This window comes from Eptesicus fuscus, chromosome 11 (genome assembly GCF_027574615.1).
Source record: "Eptesicus fuscus isolate TK198812 chromosome 11, DD_ASM_mEF_20220401, whole genome shotgun sequence".
Classification (NCBI taxonomy): domain Eukaryota; kingdom Metazoa; phylum Chordata; class Mammalia; order Chiroptera; family Vespertilionidae; genus Eptesicus; species Eptesicus fuscus.
The window spans coordinates 29,948,013-29,963,597 of NC_072483.1; the positions used below are offsets into that span (position 1 = coordinate 29,948,013).

General features: G+C 42.8%; 2 protein-coding genes across 2 annotated transcripts in view; both read left to right on the plus strand.

Annotated features, from left to right (window-relative positions):
- The window catches only part of EPC2 (enhancer of polycomb homolog 2), a 526,369-nt gene that overhangs the window by 190,001 nt on the left and 320,783 nt on the right, over window positions 1–15,585 (plus strand). The window lies entirely within an intron of this gene.
- The window catches only part of KIF5C (kinesin family member 5C), a 137,393-nt gene that overhangs the window by 1,019 nt on the left and 120,789 nt on the right, over window positions 1–15,585 (plus strand). The window lies entirely within an intron of this gene.

The window sequence follows — 15,585 nt, forward strand, 5'->3', positions numbered from 1 at the left end:
CCTCCCCTGCGGATGGGGCTGCTGGTGGGGGGAGGGAATACCTTGAGTTCTTAGTTCTTAAAGGAATATGTCAACTGACATAAACTAGCTTTGTTTCTGCCCCCGCCCGCCGCTTCCCTCCCCCCCCTCCACTGTGCCCGGCGTGTGTCGCTGCGGGTGCCCTCTTTGTATGCGAGCCGCGTGGGGAGAGACCGAGTTAATGGGAGCCTCGCGACCCCCCGCTGACACACGTTCCTGGCAGCCCGCGCCCGGCTGCTGATGCAGCCTTCCCGGCCCCAGCATTGATTAAGTGATGTCATCCCGATCACTGAGCATGCTCCACTAACCCCCTCCCTGCCATTCCCCCAGCGGCTGGTGTATTTAGGTCAAGGGATGGACGGGTGACAATTCATAGAGGGTCTCAGCCAGAGTCTGCCAGGCCTTTCTCAAACCAGAGGCGACGTTTGCCTGCCCAAGCAGGCCCCTGCATCCTCGCCAGGGTGGTGCCGCAGCCCAGGGCCCCCTGGGACCAGCAGGTGCTAAGTGTACCAGGAGGGCGGGTCACTCTCCCGGGGAGGGGAACCAACGCAAGGCTCGACCTTGGCATCTGGGCTTCATGTCCCTCCCTCAGGAAGGCAGCTCCCCATGGTGACCTTTTCTCACATCCTCATTTTCACAGTCACCAGGAAACTGACTGTTAAGTGCTCCGTGGCTGGGGGTTCTTTCTGAGAGTTGACCTATAGAGGGTTGGAAAGAGGAATTTTCTCTGCTTCATGTTAAGTTGGAGAGGAGATCTATGCTGCAACTGCGGATGAGGAGGAAAATTCTGTAATTAATGGCAGATATGGGATATTGACCTATCCATGGCCAGTGCATGGGGCAAATAGTAAGTTGTTTGGGTTACACCCCTAAGCTGGGATCAGACTACAGTCTGGGCTTAGAGTGGGAGTTACTGGGGACATCTAGTCCCTGCCCCTTGCCTTGTAACAATTTTTTTAAACAAATAATTGTGCAGCACAAGAACATGTTCTGGTGACCCCATTTATTATTATTTTTTTTTTCTTTCTCAGAAGTTTTAAAGAACAGCTTGGAGAAGTTTCTTCTTTTTCTCCTCCTCCTCCTCTTCTTCCTCTTCTTCCTCCTCCTCCTCCTCCTCTTCTTTCTCTTTGTTTCTAAAAGCAATAGACCAGGACTAACGAAGTGCAGTAATACAGGGCGGGGCAAAAGTAGGTTAACCGTTGTGAGTACTCAAAACAGAGTTTATTCTTGTATTATTATTTTCCATACAAACAATTGTAAATCTACTTTTGTCCCACCTTGTATATCATCCTGTTTAATCTTTGTGCAAGCCAGAGATTAAACAGAGATCCTTAATTTTAGGGTTATGTTTATTTAATATTATGACATTACTGTGAGGGTGTATTTCCTATCTAAATGTATATGTTATTGACCAAATCAATGAAAGCAAATGATTAAAATAAATTTTACCGTTAAAATGGTCACCATATAAAATAAGTAATTTAAACAAAAAAGTTGTGTCTGTGAATACACATGTAGCTCTTCAACTATGAAGTTAAATTTTTGTATTAATCCTTTAATATAACAGTTTTCAGTTTTAAGATGAATTTCTTATTGATATAGCGCATTCCTATAGAAAGGTGTAATCATAATTGTACGGCTTGATGAATTTTTGTAAAATAAACACTCCCTTGTGATCACCTCTCAGACTAAGAAACAGACATTTTCCCAGGACCCGAGAAGTCCCCCTCGTGCCCCTTCCTGGGCTAATTCCTCCTGCTTTAGGGCAACCACGGTTCTGACTTCTAATGCCATAGATTAGTTTTGCTTCCTTTTTTTTAAAACTTTATGTACAGAAAACCAGACGATATGTTCGCTTTTGTGCTCAACATTACGCTTGTCACATTCATCCATGCTGTGGCGTGTGGCGGCCGTTTGTTCATCCTCATTGTTCTGTAGTATCCCACATGAATGTAGCACAGTTTGTTTGCTCATTAACTGCTGGTAGCCATCTGGAGAGTTTCCAGTTTGGGGCTAATATAGACAGAGCTGCTACGAACATTCCCTTATTCACCTCTTTTGGTGGGTGTGGGTACAGAACAGAAAACTGCTCGATGCTGAAGGGTGTTGGGACCGGGGTTGGCATGTGCTAGGACCCTGGCCATTCCTCATTCCTGATGTGTCACGAAGGGAAGTGACAGTTCTGGCAGCCTGTCTCAGGTTTTGCACACCGAGTAGAGTAACTCCCCCGTCAGTTCAGTGGGAACCAGCCCCGGTAGCTCAGTTTCAGGTGGAGACTGCCCAAGCGGGGGGGGGTCCTCCCTTCCTTACTTGCAGGAGTGTAGTCTGTGGGGAGGACCAAAGAAGCCCAGAACCATCCAGAAATGCCAGGAACCTTCACCCCAACACGGACCAGTAAAGAATGAATTTCTGTGGAGTTAGCGGTTAGTCTAAATTCAGAATCCCAGCTTTCTGTTTTTGAAACGGGGGTAATTTGTTTTCCTCTTTCAAGTCCTGTTAAAATCGTAGGGAAATGTGTGCTAGCAGGGAGATTTTGCAGATAGAGTTTCTAGATTCCTCCTTCTGAGAAAAATGTCCTGTCTTGCAGGAATCATCTCTATTTTTCTGAAATTTGTTTTTCAGCTCCTGTGGGAGGCTTTCTTTCCCTGGTCTCCCCAGCCACTCTCTCCCCCCACTTTGAACTCCTGTGGCATTTATTTGGTACATGATCGTGTAATCTTTTGCCTTAGGTTATTACTAATTTTGATCATTTGTCTGATGGCACTGTGAGCCATCTGCAGAGAGAAACGAGGACCTTGTGTGTTTTGCTTCTTTGTACTCCCAGGGCCTTCTCCATAGAAGACATTTAACAAATGTTTATTGATCTCTTTGTTGAGTCTAGAAGTCTTTACTTTGGCATATTTAACTTACTTTATGGACTTTTAATTGGCTGTAGACTGTGAGGAGTAGTTAAGAAACAATTTTAAAGAGAAGTGCTATTCCTTTGAGCAGGCCAGGTAAGATAGCATATCCTATACTTGAAATGCTCTGAGAAACCTGGGAGAGAACTACATTTAGTTTTGTTTAAAAAGTAGGAGACCTAAGGACACTGGTGGTGACCTAGATGTAGAGGGTGGGGTGGCCTAGTGATTAGCAAAGGGATGCCACATTAATTTTCCTGAGAAGTATATTGGATTTACGGCATTTCTTGGAGTACTCCTCCATTATCTGCTAAAAATTCTGGCGCGTCATCCATTACTTTGGGCTCTGCCTATTGGTTTTGACGCATCTTTGTTGATGGAAACTGTCTTGGAGAGTTCACTGTAAGGTTCTTTGAAATGGACTTTCACACTTAAGTTTGGAGCTTTCCTTTCATTCTCTGGTTCAAAGTCCTGGGAAAGCGGGTCTTGTTAAAGATGGGCACTTCCTCCTGAGACCTGTAAGTTCCAGTCTGTTTGAGAGCCAAAGCAAAATATCAGCCACAAATCCTGAGCTGGTGAGTGGTGTGGAAAGTGGCCTCTGTCTGCAGGAGCTTCCATTAGTTCTGGGCAGTGGATGGGCAAGGAGGCAGGAGTTGGGACAGAGACAAAGTTCCAAACCTCAGTTATCACTGTGCTGATTGAGGACTGAAGAAGTGAGGAAATATGGCTAGAACTTTTCTCTTGCCTATAGTAATGGTCTTTAAAAGCAAGAGCATTAAATTTTTTTCTTTGTAAATTTATGCACCGTCAAATCAATCTCTCTCTCTCTCCCTCTCTCCCTCCCTCTCTCTCTCTCTCTCTCTCTCTCTCTCTCTCTCTCTCTCTCTCTCTCTCTCTCCCTCTCTCCCTCTCTCCCTCTCTCTCTCTCTGGTGTGTATTTTGTAGGGAGTTTGACAAATACAGAGTTATGTAGTTATGCTGTATTAGTTTTCTGTTGCTGCTGTAACAAATTACCACACACTTGAGGACTTAAACAATGTGAGTTTATTATCTACAGTTTCCGTGGGTCCGAAGTCCGTCAGGTCAGCTGATTTCCCTTTTTAGAGTCGCATAAAGCCCAAACCAAGGTGGTGTTGGCCGGGCTCTGTTCTTTCCTGGGGGGACTACGGGAGAATCCATGCTTGTGCTCAGTCAGGTTGGTGGCAGAAGTCCGTTCTTAGTGGTTGTGGGACTAAGGTCCCCACTTCCATGCTGTCAGCCTGGGCTACTCTCAGGTTCTAGCCAATTTCTGCAACTTAAAAACCAGCAACGGTTGAGTCCCTCTCATGCTTCAAATTTCTCCTGTCTCTACTTCCATGGCAAGTCTCTCTCATTAATTATTCCCTCCCTCTTCACTTTTAAGGGCCCATGTGACTGTACTGAGCCTACCCCGGTAATCACATAGTCTCCCTGTTTTAAGGTCAGCCGATTAGCAACCGTACTTCCATCTGCAAAGTACCCTTTTCCCTTAATGTTCACATATTCACAGATTTCCAGGGTTTAGGGTGTGAACATGGTTTGGGCCCATTATTCTGTCTACCACATACCACCATAAAAAAGAAAAAGAAAAGAAAAAGCCCTCATGTAGTCAAACTTCCTCTCTCTTAACCCCTGGTAACAACTTATCTGTTCTTCTGTAACTTTGCCTTTTCCAAGTCATAAAAATGGAATCATATATTAAGTATCTTTTTCAGTCTGGGTTCTTACATGTATCAATAGTTCTTTTTTTTTTTTTTATTGCTTAGTGGTATTCCATTAGATGGGTGTACCCCAGTTTGTTTATCCATTCATCTGTTGGAGGGCATTTGGGTTGTTTCCAGCTTGGGATGATTATGCATAAAGATGCTGTATACCTATGTAGATAGGTTTTTGTGTGAGAATAAATTTTTATATCTCTTGGATGAGTACCCGGGAGTGGGATTGCTAAGTAGATCATATCTTAACTCTATGTTTAATTCTAAGAAAGTGCCAGACAGCTCTGGCCGGGTAGCTCAGTTGGTTAGAGCGTCATCGTGATACTCCATTGTGGGTTGGATCCCTCCCTGGTCAGCGCACATACAAGAATCAACCAATGAACCCATAAATAAGTGGAATAACAAATTAATGTCTCTCTCTATCTCTCTTCTCTCTCTCTCTCTCTCAATCAATCAATAAAAATAAAAAAAAAGAAACTGCTGAACAGTTTTCCAAAGTGGTTGTACCATTTGCATTCCCATTTAAAAGCAGTAATATTTTAAGCTAGGGTTTAAAGAGTTTATCCAGTCACTTTGAGTGAGTATTAATAGTGTTTAGAAGTGTTGAAATATATCAGTCCTTCACTCCTCGGTGCCCTAAATTCAGAGATGTGTACATCACTTGAAACTGGATTAGTGGTTTCCTGTAAATATACCCTCTGAAACCCTGGAATGAGGGAACACATGAGAGTAGCCGTAATCTGTCATGTGTCCCTGGAGGCTACTCACTGCGGTGCACACAGTCGGTGCTCCATAAGTGAATGGAGTAGATGGGAGAGTCAGACAGAAAGTATGGATTTACTAGCTGGCTATAAGGCTTTTTAAAAGCTTTTTAGCTTCTCTGGGCCTCAATCCGCTCATTTAAAGTGGGGATACTTACTTTGGTCACAGGGTCATTTGGATGAAATGAAACGAAGTGGTCAAAACAGAATCTGGCACAGAGAAAATGCTCAATACATGCTAATTACCTCCCATGTTTCCTAATTCCCTCGTAATTTTCCTCATTTTCAGAATTATCTTTGTCCCTCAAATTATTGCCTTTAAGTCTTACTAGCCCCTGAAAACCCTCGTACATCCTCATCTCTTAGGCATTTGTCTGCCCAGCTCACTCCATCCTCCTGCTCAGAATAGCCACTCTTCAGCTTATTTGTAGAATTTCTAACCATCCATGGGGGCAGAGCTCATCTCTCATGTCCTTATTTATAGACTTATCAGCTGTTCCTTTTCTTACAATGATCATATATAGGACTGTGTGTGGAGTGTGTGTGTGTGTGTGTGTGTGTGTGTCCATGTCCTCCCATGTAAATTATAAGTTTCTCAGGGACACAGAACTGTTTTGTGTTTTTTTTTTTTTTTTTTAACATCTTTGTCTCCTTTACTGTAGTTGTTTAGTAAGTACAGTATATCTTGATTATTGAGGGTTCCTTCCCCTCCTGTTTCCTGCCTGGAATCAAGTCTCCGTAATTGCCAGTTTCTGAATTCCCTTAAATAACTTGGGCATCGCTGGGGATTTCCCTCCGCCTCCACCCGTGCTTGTCTGGCCCGACTCCCCTGTTTAATGACTGTTTTCCACTCTCGCTCTTCTCCCCGCTTCAAAACAGGAAGCCTCCCCCACCTTTGGGTCCCCTTAGTCCCTGCCTCAGAGTGATCACCTGTCTCCTTATTAAACAAGCAAAAACAAAACCACCCATCCCCTAATGCTTTCTCTCTAATTGAAGAAAAAGTAGCCCTTGACAGGTCCAGTTTCACCTTATTTCTCTGAGGTTTTTCATGAAGTCCTATTTTTTATTTTTATTTTTTGGTGAAGAAAGCTCCTCCTTTAACCCATTTGCTGCACATCAATCAAGTTCCTTTCAGTAGGAATTGAGTTGTTGAGTCTGTGGTGATTTGCAAATATTACAGAGCCTGAGAGAAAATGTAGTTTTAGATTCACTATAATGTACCTCCCCAGAACCCAACCCGGACACCAGTCAGGTAGCCCAGGATGAACTCCCAGCCCTGCGACTTCTTGGCTGTATGAACTTGGACAGATTGCTAAACCACACTGAGCTCCAGCTTCCTGACCTGGGAAATGGGGAGAATTAACACTCTCCGTGTTCTGGGGTTATGACGTTGACAGCAGATCCTGCTTGTAGAGTGCTGAGCACGGTCCTGGCATGTCCCAGGCCTCCAGAAAATGTGCTACTTAGGACCCACTGGGGGGATTTCTCTGTACTCTCGTCAGACTTACTAATCCGGGAAAGCCCAGACCCTTCACAGTTTCCCCAGGACCCTCAGGTTGTGTTAAGAGAAAATTATTCTGATTGCCATTGGTGTCAACACTGTTGCAATGGGAGAGAAATCAGGCTCCACTCCAAATGCAAATACAGGTGGAGCAGGATGAGGGGTCGGTGGGTGGACCGTTACTCAGAGGGGACATACGGGGTGGGGGGAATTCTTGCTGAACTGACCTAGCAGGATTCTTCCTGAAGGCAGGCCAGATAATCAAGGTATCAAGATGTTGGTATTGAGGTATCGAGGGTGAGGAGATATTCAGGGTGAGGGGTTCTCTCTACACTGCCTTAGCAGAGTTCTGCTGAAACTAAATTCTCCAGGGACACACCTGGAAGTCCAAGGTTGAGGCCCAGTTGAGAAGGCATTCTCAGAGGAGCCTGACTCAGTTTGATCAAGGAGAGAGTCTTTGTCAGATGGAATCCAGATGCTTCCATGGGGGCCTTCAAGGCCCTCCATATTCTGGGCCTGCCTACCTTCCTAACTTCACCCCATGTTCCATCTGTGCTGCCATTTTCTTAAAAGATTAGGCATCTCTGTACCTCCCTACCAACAGCTGCTCACACCCCGCATGCCTAGGATGATGGTCCTCAGAGCGTACTGCAAGGCATCCATCCATTTACCTTTAGAATCTTATCCCATGGTGCCCCCCTGATTTTTTTCTGATCGGCTCCTCTTCCCTTCAGCCCTGGCCAGGTTAGACCCTTCCTGCTGTGAGCCCCTTGTACCATGCACAGCTCCGGGCTGAACTTCCCAAAGAACTTCATTTCTTTGGGTATGTGTGTCCTTTCCTCCAATTAGACTGAGAATTGATGTGATTTTCAACTATTATTTATTTAGTTCCATTTATTTCCATCTCCAAGGCCTGGAACAGTGCCCGGAACAGAGTAGGTGCTCAGTACATGATGTCTTTTGAAAGAGATGGAAGAATGCTGTCTCTTCTAGGCTGTCAGATGTCAGAGCCTGGAGATATTTGGCGTCTTTCCAGCTATGGTAACTTGTTTTTCCTCCTTGGGCATCTTCATGGTTTTATTGTTACTGCTTTAAAAATAATAGTTTTTTCAGGGGTCCTGATAGATTGCAAGTTCATTGGGGGAAAAAACTTAAACCACTCAGGAAGCAAAAATCACTTTTAATTTTGAGTTAGAAAACACCATTGTTAACATCTTATTGTTTATTCCAGCTCTTTTCTATTCATAAAACAATACGTTTTGTTTTAAAACAAAGATATGATTTTACAAAATCTGTTTTCAAACCTACAGTATACTCAGACATCCGCATTTTTAAAGTTTTAATGTCATTTCATCACATGTCTCATCAATACTTCATTTAACCATTCCCTACTGATAGCTATTTGGGTTTTTCTTTTCTGTTATAAGCAAAAGGGTGATAAACATCAGTGCCCACATTTCTTTGTGCACTTGGCCCATTATTTTGTTAGAAAACATTTCTAGAATTGGGGTGGCTGGTCAAAGGATACAGATGATTTTAAGGCGTCCATTGTTTTTGAGAGGGAGCAGTTCAGAGATGACGAATTGTCTTCTGTTTTATACTCTCACTTCTTTGCTTATTACCCCATAACATTGCTGCCCTTTTGTCTTGTAAGGCATCCATCCCTTCATACCTGAGTTAAACTAAATTCTTACAGAAAGTGTGCGTTGTTACACACTTTAACCCACAGATGCAGAACATGGCAATGCCTTCAGACTTTAATGTAAACCATAGGACTTTGTAGGCTGTTTCCTGTCCGTTTCAATATCCTGAAGGATGTTGTCTCTTGGTGGTGATCAAAAGCTAAATCTGTCTCTTGAGGCAGAGAGAGAGATAAGAGGCAACATTGTAATCTTAAAGAAAAGGAGGGTAGCTATGCCTTTCTTCTTGGCGCTGACATTGAATGGCTGTGGTATCTTCTGGGCAGTGGTAAGTTGAGAAGGGATAAAATAGTCCCCCTCAAAAATGCCCTAAAAAGAACTTTCCCCCTTGATTACTAGGTACTCTTGTAAAAAACGTACTATGTAAAATTTCAAAATTATACCAAAATAGAAAGAATAAGAAAATATACCCCCCCCCCATGAACTGGTTTTAACCATTAATAAATTGGCCAAACTTATTTTATCTCTATTTTCCTAACCTTTCCCTCCAAAATCACTTGATTGTTTTAAAGTGAAATCTCTTTTTAAAAATTGAATTTATTGGGGTGACATTGGTTAGAGTGAAATATCTCAAATTATTTTATCCCTAAATTGTAATATATATCTTTAAAAGTTCAGGACTCTTAAAACCATACTAACATTATCAAATGAAAATATGAACAATTCCTTAATGCCAAGTGTCCAAGTCCCCCTCCCCTCCAATTGCCTCATAAATTCTTCTACATTTCGTTTGCTCACATCAGAATACCAGCTACTATTAATTGCAAGTGAGGAGAGAAAGGAATGCTCATACATTTACCTCTTGAAACGAGAAGGAGGCTTTGGTATAGAATCACAAACACACAAATCAATCAGGGCTAGTGAAGATTTCCAGCCCATCTCCCTTAACCATAGGCACGTCCAGTTATCTTTTTTTTCTTCTATTTTTTTTCTTTATTGATTAAGGTATTACATATGTGTCCTTATCCACCCTTCCCCCCCCACCTCCCCCTCACCACTCATGCCCTCACCCCCCTGGTGTCTGTGTCCATTGGTTAGGCTTATATGCATGCATACAAGTCCTTTGGTTGATCTCTCCCCTTTACCCCCACCCTCCCCTACCTTCCCTCTGAGGTTTGATGGTCTGATGGATTTCTTTTGTTAAGTTGTATGAGTTCCTTGTAAATGTGTATGGTGTAAGTTGATGGTCTCTGTCTTCCGTCTTATAGTTTCCCGTCTTATGTTTAAGTCCTTTATCCTATCCATTTTGTGTATGGTGTAAGTTGATGCTTCTCTGTCTCTGGATCTGTTTTGGTTCATCAGTTTATGTTGTTCATTATAATCCATAAATGAGTGAGATCATGTGATATTTATCTTTCTCTGACTGGCTTAGCATAATGCTCTAGAGTTCCATCCATGCTGTTGCAAATGGTAAGAATTCCTTCTTTTTTACTGCAGCGTAGTATTCCATTGTGTAGATTTACCACAGTTTTTTTAATCCACTCATCTGCTGATGGGCACTTAGGCTGTTTCCAAATCTTAGGTAAATTGTGCTGCTGTGAACATAGGGGTGCATATATCCTTTCTGATTGGTGTTTCTAGTTTCTTGGGATATATTCCTAGAAGTGGGATCACTGGGTCAAATGGCAGTTCCATTTTTAGTTTTTTGAGGAAACACCATACTGTTCTCCACAGTGACTGCACCAGTCTGCATTCCCACCAGCAGTGCACGAGGGTTCCTTTTTCTCTGAATCCTCGCCAGCACTTGTTGATTTGTTGATGATAGCCATCCTGACAGGTGTGAGATGGTACCGCATTGTCGTTTTGATTTGCATCTCTCAGATAATTAGTGACTTTGAGCATGTTTTCATGTGTCTCTTGGCCTTCCTTCTGTCTTCTTTCGAAAAGTATCTGTTTAGGTCCCTTGCCCATTTTTTGATTGGGTTGTTTATCTTTCTTTTGTTAAGTTGTATGAGTTCCCTGTAAATGTTGGAGATTAAACCCTTATCGGTGATAACATTGGCAAATAGGTTCTCCCATGCAGTGGGCTTTCTTGTTGTTTTGTTGATGGTTTCTTTTGTTGTGCAAAAACTTTTTATTTTGATGTTGTCCCATTTGCTTATTTTCTCTTTAGTTTCCATTGCCTTAGGAGCTGTATCGGTGAAGAAATTGCTTCAGCATATGTCTGAGATTTTGCTGCCTGTAGATTATTCTAGTATTTTTATGGTTTCCCATCTTATGTTTAAGTCCTTTATCCATTTTGTTTATGGTGTAAGATAGTGGTCTAGGGTTTCATTTTTTTTGGCATGTATCTGTCCAATTTTCCCAACACCATTTATTGAAGAGATTGTCTTGACTCCATTGTATGCTCTTGCCTCCTTTGTCAAACATTAATTGAGCATAGTGGTTTGGATAGATTTCTGGGTTCTCTATCCCAGTTATCTTTTTTTTTTTTTTTAAATATATTTTATTGACTTTTTACAGAGAGAAAGAGAGAGGGATAGAGAGTTAGAAACATCGATCAGCTGCCTCTTGCACACCCCCTACTGGGGATGTGCCCGCAACCAAGGTACATGCCCTTGACCAGAATCGAACCTGGGACCCTTCAGTCCTCAGGCCGACGCTCTATCCACTGAGCAAAACCGGTTTCGGCCCAGTTATCTTTTTAATAAACCAAGGCTGGCACTGCAGTGTTTCCAGTGTCACCCAGACTAGCTATTTAGAGAGCTTCATGTGTTATAGCTTTTCTCCTGCTGCTTCTTTCCCTCGCTTTAGTCACCTTGCATCAGCTTCAGGAAAGCAGGCAGATACATCACTCATTTGTCTTCCAAGATCAGTGCCCACCCTTATTAGCTCAGTACCAACTACATTTAAAGCAATTCTTTTAGGTGTGTGTACGTGTGTTAGTACTTATTACCTTTTTAGTCAATGAATAAATGAATACCCATCCTCGATGTGAATTAAATACTGGAAAATAAGTCCACAGAGCTGAAGGGAAAACATAGAGGTGAGTACAGAATTCGGTGCAACACAGTTCTTTAAGGAAGGAGGTTTGTAGTTCTGTTTTTTTTTTTCTTTCTTTACTCATAAAAAAAGAACAAACTTTTGCCCAGCTGATGTGGCTCAGTCATTGAGCATCGAACTATGAATCAAGAGGTCACAGGATCTATTCCTGATCAGGGCACATTCCTGGGTTGTGGGATCGATCCCCAGTAGGGGATGTGCAGGAGGCAGCCCGTCGATGTTTCTATCTCTAACCTTCTCCATCCTCTCTTTAAAATAAATAAAAGCATTTTTTAAAAAAAGAACAAACTTTTGAAGGAGGATGTGAGTGGACAAAAAGTGCAAACATCCCAGTAATTTATGCTCTAACTTCCTTGACTGCAGGATATGGTATGGTCGGAAGAGCTGCAGATCAATAATATAATTTTAGAAGCATTTTATTTAAGGATCGTGGCTACACACTTCTGGGTTGACAAGTCCCAGGGACACTTCCTTTCCCGGGATCTCTCTTAGAGCGATCTCTCCCATTCTGACATCTCATCTTGCCTCTTGAGGAAACGAAGAGCAGTCTCCTTCAGTTGTCTGAGGAGGTCATATCATAGTGTTTTTTTGTTTTTTTTTTGAACGAACTCTCTGGCACTTCACTCCTCACAGATTATTGGTTTTTATCTGGGAACCCGGGGAAAAAACTCCATCTGACATCAGAAACTTTGGCTTAGTCTTGGGGGAAGGGACTTGTATTTCTCTTTCATAGTCAGTCACCTCCTGCCCCACAGAGAGGAACAAATGGCCAGTCTGATTGGTCAGTGTCCAAACCTCTGTTGGTCCTGGTTGCTGGTGGTCGGGATCCCATGGCGGGCAGTTAGTTCCTTCCTGTGTCTGGCCTCTGTAAGCCAACCATAGGAGGATCTGGCTTCCTGGGCTGTCTTCCAGGGGCTATTTTTTGTTGTTTCTTTTTAAATCTTCTCTCTGTCTGCTGCTGAGTGGACAAGAGAGGCTGGATCCACAGATTCAGGCCCAGGTGGGGTGGTCTGCAGGTTCAGAAGAGGTTGGGCTGCAGGGTGGTCTAGAGATGAGGTGAGGAGAGTAGGAAGACCACATAAGCCTTCTTACCTGAGACGTTGGCCAGCTTCAGTATTGGGATGATATGGGCTGGCACCTTACCCAGGTGGGGCCTTACACCTGCTGTGTCACTGCGCCTGTGCAGAGCAAACTTGCCCACCCAGTGAAGAGGAGGGGTGCCTATTAGGGGAGTCTGGGTCCCTGGCCTTCTTGGGCCCCTGGTACTAATGTCATCATGGTGGCATCAAAACCTTTTCCTCACTACTAATAGTTAATTTACATATTTGTGAAAAGTAGATGTTAGAAGGGAAGTGCTTAGCTCTTCCGTAATAATTACTAAGCAACACAGCCTACTAATTATCTGTTCAAACAAGTGGGAGAGTCACGTGTGGCAGTAGAAGCACATAGAACAATCAAGGCTAATCAAGATTTCCAGCCCACCTCCCTTAACCACGGTCATGTACACCCGATGTACTATATTCAACTGGTGTGCCGTAAGAATTTTTAAAACACGCAATATCTGACCTTTTCCCCCTTAGATTGTCAAAAAATTATAACAGCCAACACAATAGCCATCCAATGTGAATGGATCAAAAGTATACCTATTTTTTTTTTTTTTTTGTCAGAGCGGCTAAAGATATATTTCATGGTATGCTGTAGAATTTTAGTAATTAGTTTATGTGTGCCATAAGATGAAAAAAGTTGAAAATCACTGTTATAGAGCAACAACGCTTGTTCATGTGTTTGTTATATGTTCCTTAATAAATATGGCGCTTGATAAAGATTGCTTTGAAGATGTATTTTAAGCAGTATTTTCTGGTCTAGATATTTATCCAAAAGAGCTTATAAAGGGGAAAATATACACCTATTTAGTACTTTGTTTCCTTAGTTCTATGAAGCACAGATATGAAGAGGTAACATACAGATTAACGGAAAAGTTAAAGTTAAACGAATTCTTTATTACTAAGGAGTGGGAGCTTCCCTGGAATACTGTGCTGTAATACTGTCTAGAACAGTGGCCACTAGCCACCTGTGACTGTGACCCGGCACATGGTCTTTGAAAAATTAGTCCAAATTAGGATGTAAAGTAAATATAAAACGAACACTGGTTTTTGAAGACGTTACAAAAGAAGGAATGTAAAGTATCTCAATTTTTCGTATTCATTGCATGTTGAAATGATAATATTTTGGATATATTGGGTTAAAAACATAAATAAAATGACTTTTTCCTTTTTACGTTGATGTGACTACTAGAAAATTTAAAGTTACATGTGTGAGTTGCATTTTTGGCTGTTATTAATTTTTTATTGGACAGCGTTGCTTTTACATTAAGACACTGGCGTTGTTGTCGCATGTGTTAACTTCCATTCCATTTTGGTGTGTTGAGTGAGGGCTTATTAGGTGTTAAGCTCAGTGCTAAGCATTTTACTAGTAGACTTACTGTATGTGCTAATGAGATGAGATCCCTGCCATCAGTAACCATATACATAAGTCAATGGTAGAAAGCAAGTGAAAAACATTGTTATGCTGAGTGTCCGAAGAAAAGAGGAAACCAAGTCTTGTTGGAGTTAAAAGGACAGAGAGCAAGTCTAGTTGTGTCCATGGAAACAAACCTCAGGCAGAGGGACCATTTGATCCTGACTTTGATGCACGTGTAAAATGTGCTTTTTTATCTTCAGTCACTTTGCATTTCTAGGGAGCTGCTTTTGAATATGGTTGAGAAAAGATGTGAGAAGGGATGTGTGCCACAGCCGCCTCTGTCTCTCTTGTTGCTCCCCTCTCCCCCTCAAATATTGTGACATTGAGGATTGCCACTGGGAGCTCCTGGGAGGAACAGCCCACCCCAGTCCTGTAATTAAGGACCAGCCATAGGCAGCAGCCGATTTGTGAGGCATTTGTAGCGGGTGACATTGAAAACACCAAGAGGTGACCCTGTGCATTGTCTTTGAAAAATGTCACGATGCCGCCCTGCTGCCCTGAGTCCTACCGCAGCCCTCCCGGGGACAGGACACCAGGCCCGAGGGCCCCTGCCCTGCTCGCCATGCTGCTTGGATAGGCCTCCCTGGGCCTGGCCGGTGGTTTTTCATTTTCAGGCAAGGAGCACCTCTGTGATTGCAAATCTGCCACTTTCCTTTTTCCCCATTCTGTCGCTAATGCTAGAATGACAACCCTCTAGTCCTGGGAATGCATTGCCTTTAGCACAGGCGCCTTCTACTGAGGTCCCTCCACCCTGCACAACAAAGGCTTGTTGCGCTATTAGGAGGACCCGTTGTGGGAAACCTAGGAAACGCTTCCTTTGTAGCTCCCAGGTGCCTTTGTCCTGGCATCTGGGGGTGGGTGGGGTGGGGGAGGTTGCCTTGCAGGTGAAGGCCACACAGCTCTTTAGAGGAGTTGGTTCTGTGCTGGAAACTGCCTCCCACCCCCCACTCATGTCCCTGTTTGTGTTGATTGGCACAAAATTGATTTTTCCTCCTTTGTAAATAGTGAAAACGCTATGGTGGTAGCACGAAAGCCCAGCAACAACAAAATCAGCCATAATCTCACCATCCTACATCATCCATTTTAATTGTTACACTTTCGTTTTTCCTCTCTTTTTTGATACAAAAATAATTTTTAAAGATTATTTGTTGATTTTAGATAGAGAGGAAGAGAGAGAAACATGGATTTGTTGTTCCATTTATTTATGCATTCATTGGTTGGTTCTTGTATGTGCCCTGACAGGGATGGAATCTGCAACCTTGGCGTATGGGAACGACACACTCTAACTGGCTGAGCTACCGAGCCAGGGCCTGTTGGTTACTACTTAACATAAAAAAAAAAGTATAACTACAGACATACAGTTCCGCCTTTTTTCTTTCTTTTTACCTAAGTTTATTGTATATAAGGTTTTCCATGTTGTGTAGTGTCTTTATGGTTCTAATTTTAAGT